Below are 14829 nucleotides of genomic sequence, written 5' to 3'. Positions count from 1 at the left end.
AGTCTGCCACTGTGTCAGTCTACAAATGTAAGAAATCCTGCAAGGTTAGCAGCATCTAGGCTAGTCCACCAAACTGCCATTTTCCTACAAGCATCTCAGGAAGATGTAGTTGCTGGGAAAGGTAGAATGGGTTAGCAAGAAGGATGACATTAAGCTCCTGCACAGACGTCAATTTAGGAGTAAAACAAACTGCGGTCTAACTCTCAGGATTCACATGGTCTAACTTCTCACCCTAAATGAGCCACCACCAAGTTTCTCTGTGGGGACAAGGCATAACAGGTCCTGCTGGCCTGAACGTGCTTCAGCTTATGACCCATTTCTGGACTGTGCAGTGTGCTCCCAGTTTGCACAGAAGCTTCTGGCTTCTGCCTCCTGTCCCACCAGAGCACAGCCCCCAAGTCCTTTGGATGAAGGAGGCTGAACAGAATGTGAGACACACAGGCGGAGGAGTTTATCTCCACTTGCTCCCTCCCTGGCTGCGGGGAAGCTGTAACTGCATACCTGCCCGCCTGTACACCCCCTCCATGCCAGAGCAGCTAGCTGGTACAGAGTTTCCCTTACTTAGCTGCAGAGAGTGAACCCATCAGAAGAAACGAGGTAAAAATCCAGTTTTGCAGCCTGGTCCCTCTCTAAATTCTTTGCCTCGGTTACAGGGGAGAGGAAAAGACTCCTACAGGGAACATCTCCAGGCCAACACCCGCCTCCCTCCTCAGCAGCTGAGGCAGCCAGTGCTGGAGACCCTGCCTGGCAGGGCAGGGCAGACCTCGCAGAGCTGGAACGGCTGCTTGTCAGAGGTCCAAGCGGGATGCAAAGTGTGCACGCAGGAGGAGCTGCTGAACCAGCAGTGTGCTGGACCATAGCCTTGCCACTGTGCAGAGATAAAACTCCACGTTATCACTAAACACGGTGCAAATGGTGTTCCCTAACTTCACAGAGCACATATGTTTGACCTGCATCACTGCACAAGTGTTAGTAGACAGGTACAGTTGGGACAGTTTCCACATTCTCACTTTTCTGTTCCTTCCCCTCTTGCCATCAGCCAAATAACCCACACGGAGATGACTAGGTGAAGCTGGAAGTGTGGCGATAAGGTTTTTAACAAAGATGCAAGCATCGCTCTCCGCCTCTTGCTGCTGCAGAGGAGAGGCACCACTCCTGGGCTGAGGAGCTGACAGGCTGCCAATTACACACAGTAAGTACTGATTATCATTTCCTCCCAGGACCCCTCACCTTCCCCCTCCACGCTCACTTGGACCTTGACTGTCACAAAAGATACCACCTTTTAACAACCGTGAACATTTAAATGACTTGCCCAAGGTCAAATAGCAAGCTAACGGCAGAGAGGGAAGAGCAACAGTTTTCCTTTAATCACTAGACATGGCTTCAAAGGAATACTCAGAGGCCCCAGATATGCTCAGCATTACTTCAGATGCACTCTATCTGCAAGGAAGCGATTGGAGGCAGCAACCACCTTTCTTAGATGTGGGCTAGACACAGGATGTCTCAGCCTTGTTCGTTTATGATGGGTGCCCAGCTGGCTGACAGCCTTGGGGTAGGAATTTAAGCTGCAGCCCTGCAGCTCCAGCAGCACAAGCCTTGGTGCTGTTAGCTGGAGGAAGCAGACTCACAAGACAAAATTAACTGAGCCACCATCACTCTAAGCTAGACCTGGAAAGGAGATGTAATGTCCACTCTCTGCTGTAGTCCAGGGTCTGGAGGGCTTACAGAGGGGGATTTATCCCAAGGTAACCCCTAAACATTAAGTAAAAGATGTCTCACACACACACAGAGAAAAAAAATGGTTTTCTTCCTTTTTGTGGCAGTGACATCTCTAGCACTGGGGAAAGAGCAGGAATCTGTCCCTCTCCCCGGCTGCCTGAGAATTTCAGTTTTGAGGCAGAGAGGCTGACTTTCTTATCAGTAGGTAAGAAAAGACCTGTCTCTTCCCCCCTCCACACCCTCAGAGGGCTTTAACAAAAAAAATAAATCCCAGTGTACCCAGAAGCAATACTCATATACAGCCGGAGATGAAAGCTGTCAACAGCAATCAAGTCGTAGACCCAGCTGCAACAGATTATGAACCCTTTTCTATTTAAATTGCATTTTGTCCCAGTACCCATCAATTACTTTTTTTTTATTTTGTTCACAGAATACAGAGAGACGGATTGGCTTAGCTGTTAAGAAATGCCAGTGCAGACTAGGAAAATCATCTGAACCGCTGATCTGTAAGGACAGGGGCAGAGGGATGGAGAAGGAAGATTTGGGAAGCTCACAGGAGCCAGGCTGAAAGGAAGCCAGAAGCCAGGACTCACCTCCCTCCACGCAGAGCAGTGACAGGTTGATCCCCGCGGCTCTGCCGAGCTGCGCTCCCCAAAGCCAGCCCAGCCCAGGTACACAGCATTCAGGAAAAGCTACTTAAATAGTTTGCAGGCAAGCAGAGGTGGAACCGAGCTGCAGGTACACACGCGGGTTTGGTTTCAGGGCCCTCCCTGCCTCCTGATAACACGGCGTGCTGGTGTGTCATTAGCACCACAACCGCACCTGCGCCTGGGCCCCTCGCGCAAGGTGCTGAGCAAACACAGGCTGCGGGCACCAGCCCTGCAAAACCCACTGTTCGCAGAGTGCTTCGCCATTGCTGCCCCAAACCAGCTCAGAAGAAATCTCCGCGTCTGGACTCACGGCTGAACTTTGCCCGAAGCCCTGCCCCGGTGTTAACATTTGTCACCTTTCCTTGCTGACCTGCTGGCACTTCACAAACAGCCAGCAGAGAGAGATTTAGTACACGAGATTATTATTTTCTTTTTAAAGACAATGAGATGTTCCCTGCAGCTTTGCAGGTAACAGTCTGGTTCTAAATAACAGTCCCAGCCGCAAAACCAAACGCTTCTTTTAAACTGCTAATCTCTTCCAGGACAATTTATCTGGCAGGCGATGCAGGAGGACTGGTTTGCGTCCGGTGCTCTGTAACTTTGTCCTGATGTGGAAGGAGTCAGTTAGGCAAACCATCTCCTAGCTGGGAGATCCTGGTCTAACAGCAGCATTTATACATCACACCCAAGTGAGCTGGCAACAGCCTGTCCAGCCCAGTGGGATTTGGCATCTTGTGATGGGGAGACCTTTCACAGTCAGACGGGGGGGTGGCTGGTCCAAAAAGCTGCATGACAGCAGACACTTCTCGCCCTCTGGCCTCAGTTTCCCTGAACTTCTACCATAGGGACAGTATTTGTTCTTCCCTACGGAGCACAATGCCAAGCACCTTGACAAGGATAACAGCCAGCCCCCCCAACAAGGGGCATACCAGCCCTTCTGTGTAAGATTTTTCCGCACACAGAAGCAGAAGGGAGCCACGTGTGGGGCTTTTTCACAGCTGCTCACCGAGCTGTCATGTCACGGGGACATCATCTGGTGCTGAGCGTTCAGGCTCTTTCTCTGCTCTTCCTCTCCTTCCCCAAGAAGTAAAGCATCTTTAAACCCAGGGTTTCTGTTTTACTTCTAAGCTTGCAAACCAACTTTTTCCTTTCCTTTTTCTGCAGAGAAACAACAGATCAACCCTGAGAGGCTGGTTCACCTGGCAGCCAGGTAGGAGGGCGGGTCCTGGGGGCAGGAGCAAAGCAGCAGGCTGCCGGACAAAACCCGGAGAGGAGAGGGCTCTCTGCCACCCACCTGCACAGAGGAGCCTTTTCAGCAATGGCAGCCACAGCAGAGAGGATTGCACCTCCTGCAGTCCTGGTGTCTCCTGCCCTCTCTCTCCTCTCCTGCTTAAGCACCCACAAGGACAGGGAGGAATCCAGGCAGTTTGCCTCTGCGGAGTGCGACTCCCCTAGTAGCACTAAGAGGGAGCAAGGAGAAGGAGCAGGGATGAAGCCAGGGAAAGCGGCTTCCGAGAGTCCATTTCTCTAAAGGCAGCGGGCCAGCAGATTGGATTCACACATTTCCCCTACTCAGAGTTTGTTCTCTGTTCACGTGCTACAGAAGTTTTGACAAATGTCTTCCTGTGCTCAATGTGGTAGAGATGCAGCAAGGCCCTGCTTGAGGAAACCCACGATCCGAATTTGAGAAAAGCACCAGCAAGTGCACAGACATGCACGTGGAAATAGGACTGAAATTACTAGCAACGTCAGATGTACGGACTCACTTACGCGAAGCAACACCATCGCCAGTGGAGGTTCAGTTCCCACTTCCTTTCTCTCAGCCGGTGCAGTGGTTGCTCTGTGTATCCTCGCTAACGGCCTTTGAACCACACCTTTCGCTTTTAGAAGAAACAAACCCTGAGACACCTGAAGAAAGTGGACTACGTGCAGGGAGCTGACGAACATGCACAAACAAAGACTGAAAGAAGTCTCTCCTCCTCCCGATCTCCTCAAATCTTTCCAACATAGGATCTTACAAGTAATCACATCTAAACAGTGCTTAGACAGAATGAAGATTGAGGGACGGACATTTTAAAAATGAAATTTGAGTGTAATTACGTGACCGAGAAAAACTCATTTATTCCTTAGAAGAATCCATACCCTGCCACTCCATAATCCTTCCAGTCTCTCACATGGGTGCAGAAGGGACAAGAGATGTTATTAAATGTGGTAGCAGTCTCTCTAATTTATGGCAGTTGTGCACCTACCCTGCAGTTCAACAAACAGCCACAGTAATGATCAGACAACAGACAATTAGATTCATCAACTATTTGTGACCTGTCAGGGCTCTGTAATAACCTGAGCCCTGTCTTATACAGGAAAAAATTACCCCATAAAAGCCTTTGCCTTAGCAAAGGAAAAGGAAAAGCCTTAGCTTTTTGGAGAAGCATCCGAGGCAGCTGGTACTGGCCAGCGCTGGAGGCAGGAGATGGTGCTGTGCGGGGAGCTCAGGCAGGGGCTGCTCCGGTCCAGCAGCTCCCAGGTGATGCGGACCCGCACCTTCCCTCCCTGCAGCACGGCAGGTTTCGTGCAGAAACCTATTCCCAACGGGCAGCAGAGAGAGGGGAGGGCGAAGGGTACTGCTAGCCGTTGGGTTTCCATTCATAACCACACCGTTACATTTCCAACCTTCCGAGGGGCTCTTTATGAACGTTATTAATTCCCCGCTCCCTGGAAGCCCTTTGGAAGAAAGGGTGGGAGACAGCACAAGAGCGAGTGCTTAGGGAAGGGCTGTTCATACAGTGCCAGATCCTTTCACAGCTATCAGTGTCCATTCACTGCAGCTGAATGTGAAATACACCATGGAGAATAGCTCTGGCAGGCTTGCGCGGGATGAAATGGAAAACTCACCTGACCTCTCCTGACCCTCTCCCCTTCCCCCTCCCCTCCCAAATCTCCTTGACCCCATTCACAGTGTGGGGAGAGGGGAGTGGTCATTGAGCAGGGATGGGAGAACCGCGATTTATTTAGTCGCTCTGAATTAGCTCTGCGTTTCCTTTGAGCTCAGGGGCTCCATTATATCGGCCTCAGCAGCTCAGCTTAGGGAAAGAGCAGCAGCGGGTGGAAATCCCCTCAGATGAGAACAAGGAAGATCCAGGCGCCCCAGCCCATTTGAAATTCCCTCCCTCACCCCACGGTGCAGCGTCCAGCAGCCCAGACACCAGGATATATTAATCCAGGGCAAATGCTAGATGCTACAGATGTGTCCAGAGTTACAGGAAGGAGCAGGTCCCCACGACAGCTCAGAAGACCTTCCACACAGTTTGGTTCCAAGGGAGACATTTGTATTTGGCAGGACTGGAGCTTGGTTCTTTCCTGCCACGCTACAATTGCTTTGTTGCAGCACCTACAAGATGATCACTCTGCTTTCAGGGCTACCTAAAAGCCAGAGCTTAGCTCAGGCCCTTTTGTGCTCGCTGCTCTCCGGATGCACAGACCAATCCCTGTCCCAACAGACACATGCGCCAAGACTGAAGGCAGTTCACTACCATCTCCATTTTGTGAACTGAAAGAAGCCAAGGAGAGAAGAAGGGGCCAAGTTTTAAGCTGCAGCTAGCAGCTGATTTTCAGGGGGCTGCATCTCCCACTTTCCGTGGGCCACTAAACCAGGCTGCGCCCGCTCAGATGCTGAGCAAAGCTCTTGTCTCCCATAACCGCCGACCCACTCACCTTCCCCGCAGATGGCTGGGGCTCACCGAGATGGAGTTTGAGATGTAACCTCAGGTCCTGCCAGGTTCCCACTGCCTTGACCACAGGGTGCAAGTTATTTCGGCGCTACCAGTATACATCTGCAACTGCTAGAGAGCAAAGATAGGGCACAAGCCACCCAGTGACCTTCCCTCTACCTCTGGCTCTCCTAACCCGAGAGGCTGGTTAGTCCTGACAACCAGCAGGGTTGGGCTGTTCCAGAGCCAGCCCAAGGGACTGGTTCACGTCTGCAGAAGCTTTGGGAAGCATTTTTTTCTGGTATCAGTGGTTCCTTCAGGTAAAGGTGCATGTGTGAGGGCAAGTGACTGCTGAGCGTCTTCCATATTTTACAGTAAGCAGCAAGGGCGAGTGAAACAGGTCACTGTTTGTCCCACATTCACCAACCGGATAAAGCAAAGGCACCAGGGAAAGGCAAACGAAGGTCCCTATGAGATGGAGGAGATGGTCAAAATATTTGTTAAGAATGGAAGTTATGAAAGGATGCTTTCCCAGCCTGGCAGGCTAACAGCACTGTCCTCGCTCAGCCTATCGCACAGAGAGGATGCTTTCCAGGGTGGAGAAAGATCTGTCCCGGTTGCCCTTCACTCTGCACATCTCTGGTATCTCACGCTCCTTTCAGGAGCTGTGCCAATAGCTCTACGGACGCTCTATCCTCGCCCCACAACACGAACGTCAAACAGACAGCAGGGCAGCCCACAGGCTCCACTGACCTTCTGTCCCACAACCTGCTGCTTCCTCTGGCAGGCAAAGGGATTGCTCCTGCCAGAAGGCTTTCTCCCAGGCTTTGGCTGCTTTCGCTCCCATGCCCACCTGTTTGACCAGTGGAAAAGATACAGCAGCAAAGAGCGGCCAGTTCCAGCCCGTCCTCCTCCTCCTCGCCTCGCCGTTACCACCAGGAACCGCCTGTCTGACTAACGAGGTCACTGACTCAGCAGAGGCCACCCTGACGCTTTCGGAGCTCGCCACTCTTCTCAAAGGGACAGACATCAGCCCAGCACACACACCACGATGCCAGCGGGTGTCATTAGCTCTCCTGCAGCTGGCAGGCGTCATTGCCACGTTCACCCTCCCTAAGCGACAGCAATAGACTTCAGGCCGCCTGGGAGATCCTGCTGCAGCCCCTGCTAGGAGGAGCGTGGCCAAGATAAGACAGAGCGCAAATTAGAGCTGGGCACTGTGCTTTCTGCAGACGAGCAGGGGCTGAGGCTGACGGGCTGAAACCTTGCCTTGCTGGTCTGTAGCTCAGCCCCATTTCCATCAGGGATACCGCAAAAGACAACCGAACTGGAGGGCCAAGTTCAGCTGTCACGTAATGAAGGACTGAGTGCCCCAATAAATATCCCATAGCTGAGCTCAGCTGCAGAGGGATCTCCAGACTGCACTGAAGGAACCGCAATGGGACTGCTTCTGCCTGCCACACGTTAGGATGGTCTCGCAGTGTTTTACCTGCTCAGGACTGGCATCTAATCACCAAACTTCATTAAGCACACAGAAGCCTCACGTACTCCTAAACACATGCAATGCAACCAAAGAAGCGGCATCTTCAGCCTCCGCTCTCAAGAGCCTCACTCCTGGCCACCCTTTCCTGAGTCGGCGTCAGGTCTGCTATAAACAACTCAAGACCTCCGGACAAGGTTGGCTGGCTCTACATCAGAGCTACAGCTTTGTTTTGCTGCTGCATGACCCAAGCTCTTGCTTTTATTCATGAGAGGAGCCCCTGTTTTGGAGCGGGAGGGGAAATGAGAGACGATCTGGTTCCGCTTTTCACTTTAGCTCATTTTTGGTGTTTAAATACTGTGCCCATCACCCTGGCATTTGGTCTGAGCCTGCCTCTCCCCCGCCCCCTCTTCTTTTTTTATTATTTTTAGCAGAAGAATAAAAATGTAAATTGAACTGGAAAGGGAAAAAATAAGCCCCCTCCAGGTGCCCCCCTTCTCTACAGCGTGGTAACGGGCACAGATTATATCCGGCACCACATGACCAGGGCCCGTATTTATATGTCAGTGTGTAAAACCTACCCTGCTGAGCCGCCTTTTCTCTGCCTGAGGCTGGGGGCTTCTGCTACGCGTCTAGTCAAACAGGCCCACAAAGGGGATTAAGGAGAGCCCCTCAGCCCCGCAGAGTAATCCATCAAATTATCCCTTGTTGGCGTTGCTGTCCTCTTCAGAGAAAAAAAAAAAAAAAAAAAAAAAGAGAAAAAAAAAAAAAAGCCCTCCAAAGGCTTTTAAAGGCACTGAAATTACACTTGAGCCTGAAACACTCCACCCAGCTGCTGTAGCCCACAGCACAATGGGCTGGTTGTAAAGGGAATACCGGGAAGCAAGGGGCGAGGAAAAAGAGACGGACACTGTTAAAAAGGGCAGCAGCCTCCCCATGTCTGAAACTCCAACAGGTGGCTCAGACCCCCCCGCTCCTGGGACCCTGCAGCAGAGCCGGCCCCGATAACGCTGAGCTGCACCTCCTGCCCACCCATGCTCCCCCACGGAAGGAGGCTCGGGGCTCTGGGATGCGTTTGCTGTGCCCGGACGGACCCACGGACACGTCCTCATCACAGACGAGGCTTGCAAAGGCAGAGTCCGCAGCCAGCCTGAGCCTCTCCTGCCGGGGACCAGGGCTGGGGTCCGGCAGTGCCCCTGACCACAGGCTGCAGCAGTGTCACCCCACGCCACCTACACGGTCCCCAGAGCCCTGCAGCCGGGCCGTTCTTCAAAACCCCTGCAGAACACCTAACAGACGACAAGCTTGTCTAAGGCTCACAGCATCTTCAACGGTACCCCCAGAGGCAAAGCAAAGCCAAAGAAAGACCACACTCACCAAAACTCTGTGAATGTCTGCTTGGACATTGAATCTGTATTTTCTTCCACTGCAGCTACCTAAATTGCACATGAACTTTTGTGCTGGTCATCACCGCCCTATTCGGAGGTATGAAGTTCTCTGTCCACCAGCTCTGCCTAAGCAAGTACAGGGGATTTCATAGGTTTGCATTACGGTAATCCTTCTTAGGGAGAAATGATCCCTGGGAGTGAGACAGGGAAAGCCGATAGTAAAGCACTTACCCCAGCAAACTGGAACTGGCAAAGAGAAGAGCAAACCAGTTCTGGTGGAAGGCTGTTACTGCATACAGAGAACACATGGCTGTCCCACTGCATGCTACACAGGTCACCTCAGCATTGAGAACAGTGACACACAACTTCTGGGTTTTAATCACTAGTGCTGAGTAGAAGGAGCATAATTTGCCCATCTGTCACAGAGAAGAGATGGGAAGGCAAAAACCCTAGCTGCTTTACTGCGTCCGCTTTGCAATGCCTGTTCACAGGGCTGGGAAAATGGGAAGTGAAATTGGAACTTCTTGTTCCCAGCGAAAGCACAAATGCTGCATGATGGGACATCTGACTTCTCAGCAAGCTAATGCCGTACTTCGGCTCCTCCTGCCAAGGAGGCACACTGTGGCTCCGAGGCAGCTCTAGGAGTCCTACCCCAGGATAGAGCTTCATCATTTTTGGCTTTATTTGGAAAACACTGACAGTCATGGGGCCAGCTGAATCTCAGGACCAGCCTTGGGATGGAGTTCTCACAAAACTGAGGAGGACAGTTCTGATACACTAGCAAAAACCAGGGGCCAGAGCAAAGGCCACGGCTGGCAATAACACGTGAGACCACGAATCCGGACTATCAACTATGGATCCCGGCCAGCAGCAGCCATGAGCTCTGCAGAAACAAAGTGCCGAGCCCCAGCAGGAGGGCTGAAGGGGTGTTCGTTAGCCCAAAGAGCACCCCAACAGCCTGGTGATAAAGTAGCAGTGAGGGGTCTGGCAAATTTAACCACAGTGGGAGCTGCTGCCACCTGACACTGAAATCTAACCTTCCCACATTTTGCTAGAAGTCATGTTTGCCGAGGTCTGTGCCTAGGAAAGAGGGAGGACAGCAACCAGCTAAAACTCCACGCATGGTAGTCCTCAGAGAGCAACAGGCACAGACTTACACAGTCCCTTTTGCTAAAAAGTTTTGGGAGCACGACCTCGTGCTCTTCCTCAAAGGATACACTTTCAGTCCTAGACACACACAGAACTAATGGGCTCTTTTGTAATCACATGGTAGTTAGTCCATTTTTTCATGGTAATTTTCTGGTCTGCAATTCCAGTTATTTGTGTCCCTGCCGGAGAAGTTTGATGCTAACATATCTCTCAGCAAGCCCTTTGACCTCCACTGGCAGGTTGGTGGGTTTCTCCCTCTCTGTTTTCTGTCTCTAAAATGAGGTCATGGCTTTGAATGAGACAAAGAGCCTTTGCAGCACGAGGAATAGCCCCAAGACAGCTGTGAGTACAGAACCCCCATCAGTCACATCAGACCCCGAGTGCACGAGAGGCAAGCGAGCTGGGCAGCAGCCCACAGCTCTGCTGGGAACGGCTGGGTTTTTTACCCCCCCTGCTCTGAGAAGATATCGCGCAACTGCTCGTATCAGAGCGGGTGCAAGAACGGATGTGGAACAGGCAGCCACCCATGGTGGAAGCGTTCAAAGGGGGAGGGAATAAAACAAAACTTTCCAAATACTTTGGACTGGGAGTTGCTGGAAGATATCGCTGTCCCCGCTGCCTGCCCCTCTGGCAGAGTTACCACTTCCACCCTGCTTGCTGGCTCTCCAGCCACCCGTGTTCCCAGTCTACCCTCTGGGCTTCAGCAGCCAGTGGAAGTGGGTTTATGCCAATATGCCAGACTGTCAGCAAGGCACCTTCTGTCACACCAGCCACAGGCCAGCATCCTCTGCCAAAGGGAGAGGCGAAGAGCACGTGTGCAGGGAATAACAGGATTCCTCTGGGGTGCTTTAAGGTCAAAGACCACGTATCAGAGTCCTGCGATCTTTCTTATAAGAACAGCAGTTTTACATGCCTGGAGTAGCAAAAACTGCACAAGCTCTCTGAATTCTGCGGGCAGCACACCGATTTCTCTGTGTTAATGAGGGCCCTCAGATCACTGCTGGAGCAGAGAGTCTTCCCCTTATCATGGCAGACCAGTCATGAGGCCTGGGTCTGAAAACATGAGATTCTGTGATTTTACTTCTGCCTGAAATTGTCTGGATAATTGCAAAGATAAGCAATCAGATTTTATTTTTTAAGACAGATAAGTTTCACCGGAAGATCTTTATGGGAAACTTAAGAAGCCTTTTCCTTTCCCCATTCTCACTGTCAGTTTAATGCATTATGGACTCCAAACATGCAGGGATTTAACATTAAGCTGTGGCCATTCACACAGAACACACAGCAGCACAGAGTATCTGGAAGGGGAGTTTTCCACTTTTCAAAAGACAAGGCTCAAAGCTGCCATTTCTACAGGAGGTGAATGGAGCAAGACATTTTTACCACCCCCTTCACTCCCCACCCCATCTCTCCTTATGAACAGGAACCTAACTTCTATTTTGAGCCCTGGAAAGAATATCAGTCCTAAATTATTAGCTTTTTAGTAATTAAGCATGGAGTTCAAGTTCAAAGCTCCCTGGATTTTGCAGAGCCCTCTGAGCAGGGGTGCTCAGGCTTTTTGTTGCACATGGTTAGTTTCTTGCTCCGATACAGAGTACAGACGGCATCTATCAAGGAGGACAGGCAGGAAAGTGGTCTGAACGCTGAAGTTACTTAATGCTTGCTGAAAAAGCCTGCTGTAATGGCAGAGGATAAATGAAAGTTTATGCGTTTCAGACCCCAAGTAGAGGCAGAATTTCCTCTCCACGCTGGGCTCTCTCTTGCCCATATTTACTGGAGTAAAGTTCAGTGAGCTACAAATGAAGCAGAAAGACCTCTGATATTCCCGCAACATGCTCCGGGCTGCCTTGGGCAAACAGCCAGGGCACCCGGGCAGGCACAGTGCTGCTTTTGCCCAGTGCGGTCAGGAAAGGGCTTATCACCAGCACCGTCCTGGGCCATTCTGGCTGTGCATCAGCATGTGCTAACTAGCCTCAGTTACAGTCTTCTGTTAGCAGAGGGGATAGCTAGCATTCCCTGCTCTTGCCCAAAAGGCTTAATATGCTGCTATCAACATTGGCCACAGACAGTGATGAATGGGAGTATCTGGGGGCAGCACAAATGTAGACTGTGTTCACAGAAATCGAAGATGAAAGAGGCCCTGTTGAATCATCTTCCCTGGGGCTGCTGCAGGACTGCTCCCAACAGCACATTCTCCAGTGATTTGTCCAGCCTGGATGGATGGATCTCGAGCACGGAGGTTGCAAGAATTTCCCCTGAAACAATATCCATGGGCTAAGAGATTTAATAGCTGGGAAGCGTCCTTCCTTCCTTCCTTCCTTCCCTCCCTCCCTCCAGTTATCCCCTGTGTAATTCCTGTGCTCTCCTTTTTATATGCATGGTCAGACCCCTCTCCAGACTACATTTAGCCACTCTCCTAAACCTGGCTTTAGTCAATTCTTATGAAAAGCCACCCTTCCAGGCCCATTAATTGCTCAGTCGGCCTTGGCTGTAGCACAGCAGCCTTTTGTTCTAGCATTGCTCCAGCTGCTCCCACCGCCCCTCGCACACAGGAGTCGTTTGTCATAAACATTCCCAAACACACCTCTGGAGTCCAACAGCAACAGTGCCCGCACAAAGCCCTCCCCTGTCACGCCAAAAGCCGGTACCTGGTACGCACAGACTGCTGCCTTGGAAAGCCACTGTCATCTCATTGTTCCTTTGTGCTCCATCTCTTTGTATTTATAAACTGTTTCTCACCACAGACCTACAAGGAAGCTCTCTCTGTGGTCAGAACAATCCTTTATTCTGTTTGCACAGCTCTAAGCAAAGGGAGAATTTTTTCCAGAATCCAGACCAAGGTAGCACAGCAATAACCAGTACACCACACGGGCAGGGAGAGCACTAAGAGAGGACACTCAGCAACAGCAGTCTCCGCTCAGGTCTTGCAGATCCCTGAAATGCTTTGGGTACCCCCTCTCCAAACAGAAGATCACAACAGAAGTGGCACTACAGCCCTGGGCAGAGGGGAAAGAGAGCAGCAGAACATCCCGAATCAGTGGCAGATGCTTCTCCAGAGGCAGAGTACAGCCCAACATTTCCAGACAGAGCATTCCTGATAGCAAAAGCATAAAATCACCAGCAGGGAACTCACGCACAGGTTCCAGAGTAATGTTTTGGTCTCTGTGCAGAGAGGACAGAGAACTGAGTGACAACACTTACATCCACTTTGAATGTAACTGAAGAGCCAGCCAGTTCTGCCCATTGCTGATAAATTAGAAGCAGGCAATTGGGAGGAGGTGGCAGATAAACGTTCGATTTGAGGTTTGATCACTACCTCAGTTTCTTTGATGTAGCAGGTCAGATCCCAGCAGGAATCACTCCTAATGTTTGGTAAAGAAAGCGTGATCCATGGATTTTATTGCATGCACCATTTCACTGAAAGTCTTAACCCATAAATCTAAAGCAAGATTTAGATGTTACCCACAACTATGTACACACTATTCCTGAAGTTGGCTCTAGCCTGCTCTGCAAGAACATTAATGTCTTTTGAGTGCTGACAACTTTCACAGATTTGAGTCACTGCACTCATTATATTTTTATTTTTCTTGAAGTCCTAGCTCCTGGAGACAAACCACCATGGAGAACTTCAGCTTCCAACAAAATGAAGGTGGAAAGAAATCTGCTCCCTTGACTGAAGAGAAAAACCTTAGACCTCACAAACCAAACCCAGTGCCCATCACTGTTTTAAGTTTCTTTTCTCAAATAAACCTCATTATTTTGCCAGAGGCCATCCTCACACCTTCTGAGCATTCAAAACCTGGCAGTTATGAGAATTCATCTGCAAGTCACCAGAAGTTGGTTCTTTCTGAAATCAACAGAGCTGATTTCATGCGTTACTCAAACAAGGCTTCCCTGGATGTAAGACAGGGCCAGGTCCTTGAGACTTGGACTAGCAGCAGCTTCTTTTAGTACATGTACAGTAACACGGAGAAAGAAAAACGGTTCAGAGCTGCAAATCAAGCACCTGCTTATTGCTGTGTGTGTTCCAGCCGCCCTCCAGCACTGAGACAAAGAAGCCATTCGGACCACATTCCGACATTACATTTCTTATTTTGCCAGACAATATTCACGGGGGTCTGTTTCTCCTCTTATGCAGGCTGGCAAAATGTTAAACAAATATTTTTGAACTGCAAGAGGAACTGACATTTTAGGATATGAAAACAAGGAGGAAGGGCACAAATTTGAGGACCTCCAAGGAACAGCATGCATACAAATAATAATAATAAAACGGTGACTTTATAGTTTCACTTAGTTATGTTTTTTGAACAAGCAACTTGATAGCTTATTTGGCGGACACATCAGCAACTTCTGCAGCTCTGTAATACAAGATCAGACTCAGATTCTTAGAGCAGCGAGGAGCAACAGCAGCACAAGAAACAGAACAGGTATCAAGGGATAGATACATGGATTCGACGTATTGTCAGTCTTAGGTAACTGGACAACACAAGCATCAGGACACAGAACTGCAAAAATAATCCTTTGGTTTACTATCTTCCTGTTCTTTTGTTTGTGGTGAGTGCAAGATTTCTTTTATGTTATGCAGATCCGTGCTTATGGGCAGTCTTCCATGAGCATATACATTGCTTGACTACCTTGCAGAGATCGCTTTAAAGTTTCCCTGTTTTTTAAAAGCAAGGATTCCTTCGTGAGGGTCTCTGACCCCCTTCTTAGCTGAGCCCTAGGGTTTTTCACAC

At 50.2% G+C, this 14829-nt stretch overlaps 1 protein-coding gene across 3 annotated transcripts in view; it reads right to left on the bottom strand.

Annotated features, from left to right (window-relative positions):
- Positions 1-14829, bottom strand: part of SLC45A3 (solute carrier family 45 member 3) — a 32136-nt gene that overhangs the window by 12866 nt on the left and 4441 nt on the right. The window lies entirely within an intron of this gene.

The sequence above is a fragment of the Buteo buteo genome, chromosome 23, assembly GCF_964188355.1.
Source record: "Buteo buteo chromosome 23, bButBut1.hap1.1, whole genome shotgun sequence".
In the NCBI taxonomy this organism is placed as follows: domain Eukaryota; kingdom Metazoa; phylum Chordata; class Aves; order Accipitriformes; family Accipitridae; genus Buteo; species Buteo buteo.
Note: the sequence above shows the minus strand (reverse complement) of the source record. Positions and strands in the feature narration are given on the sequence as shown.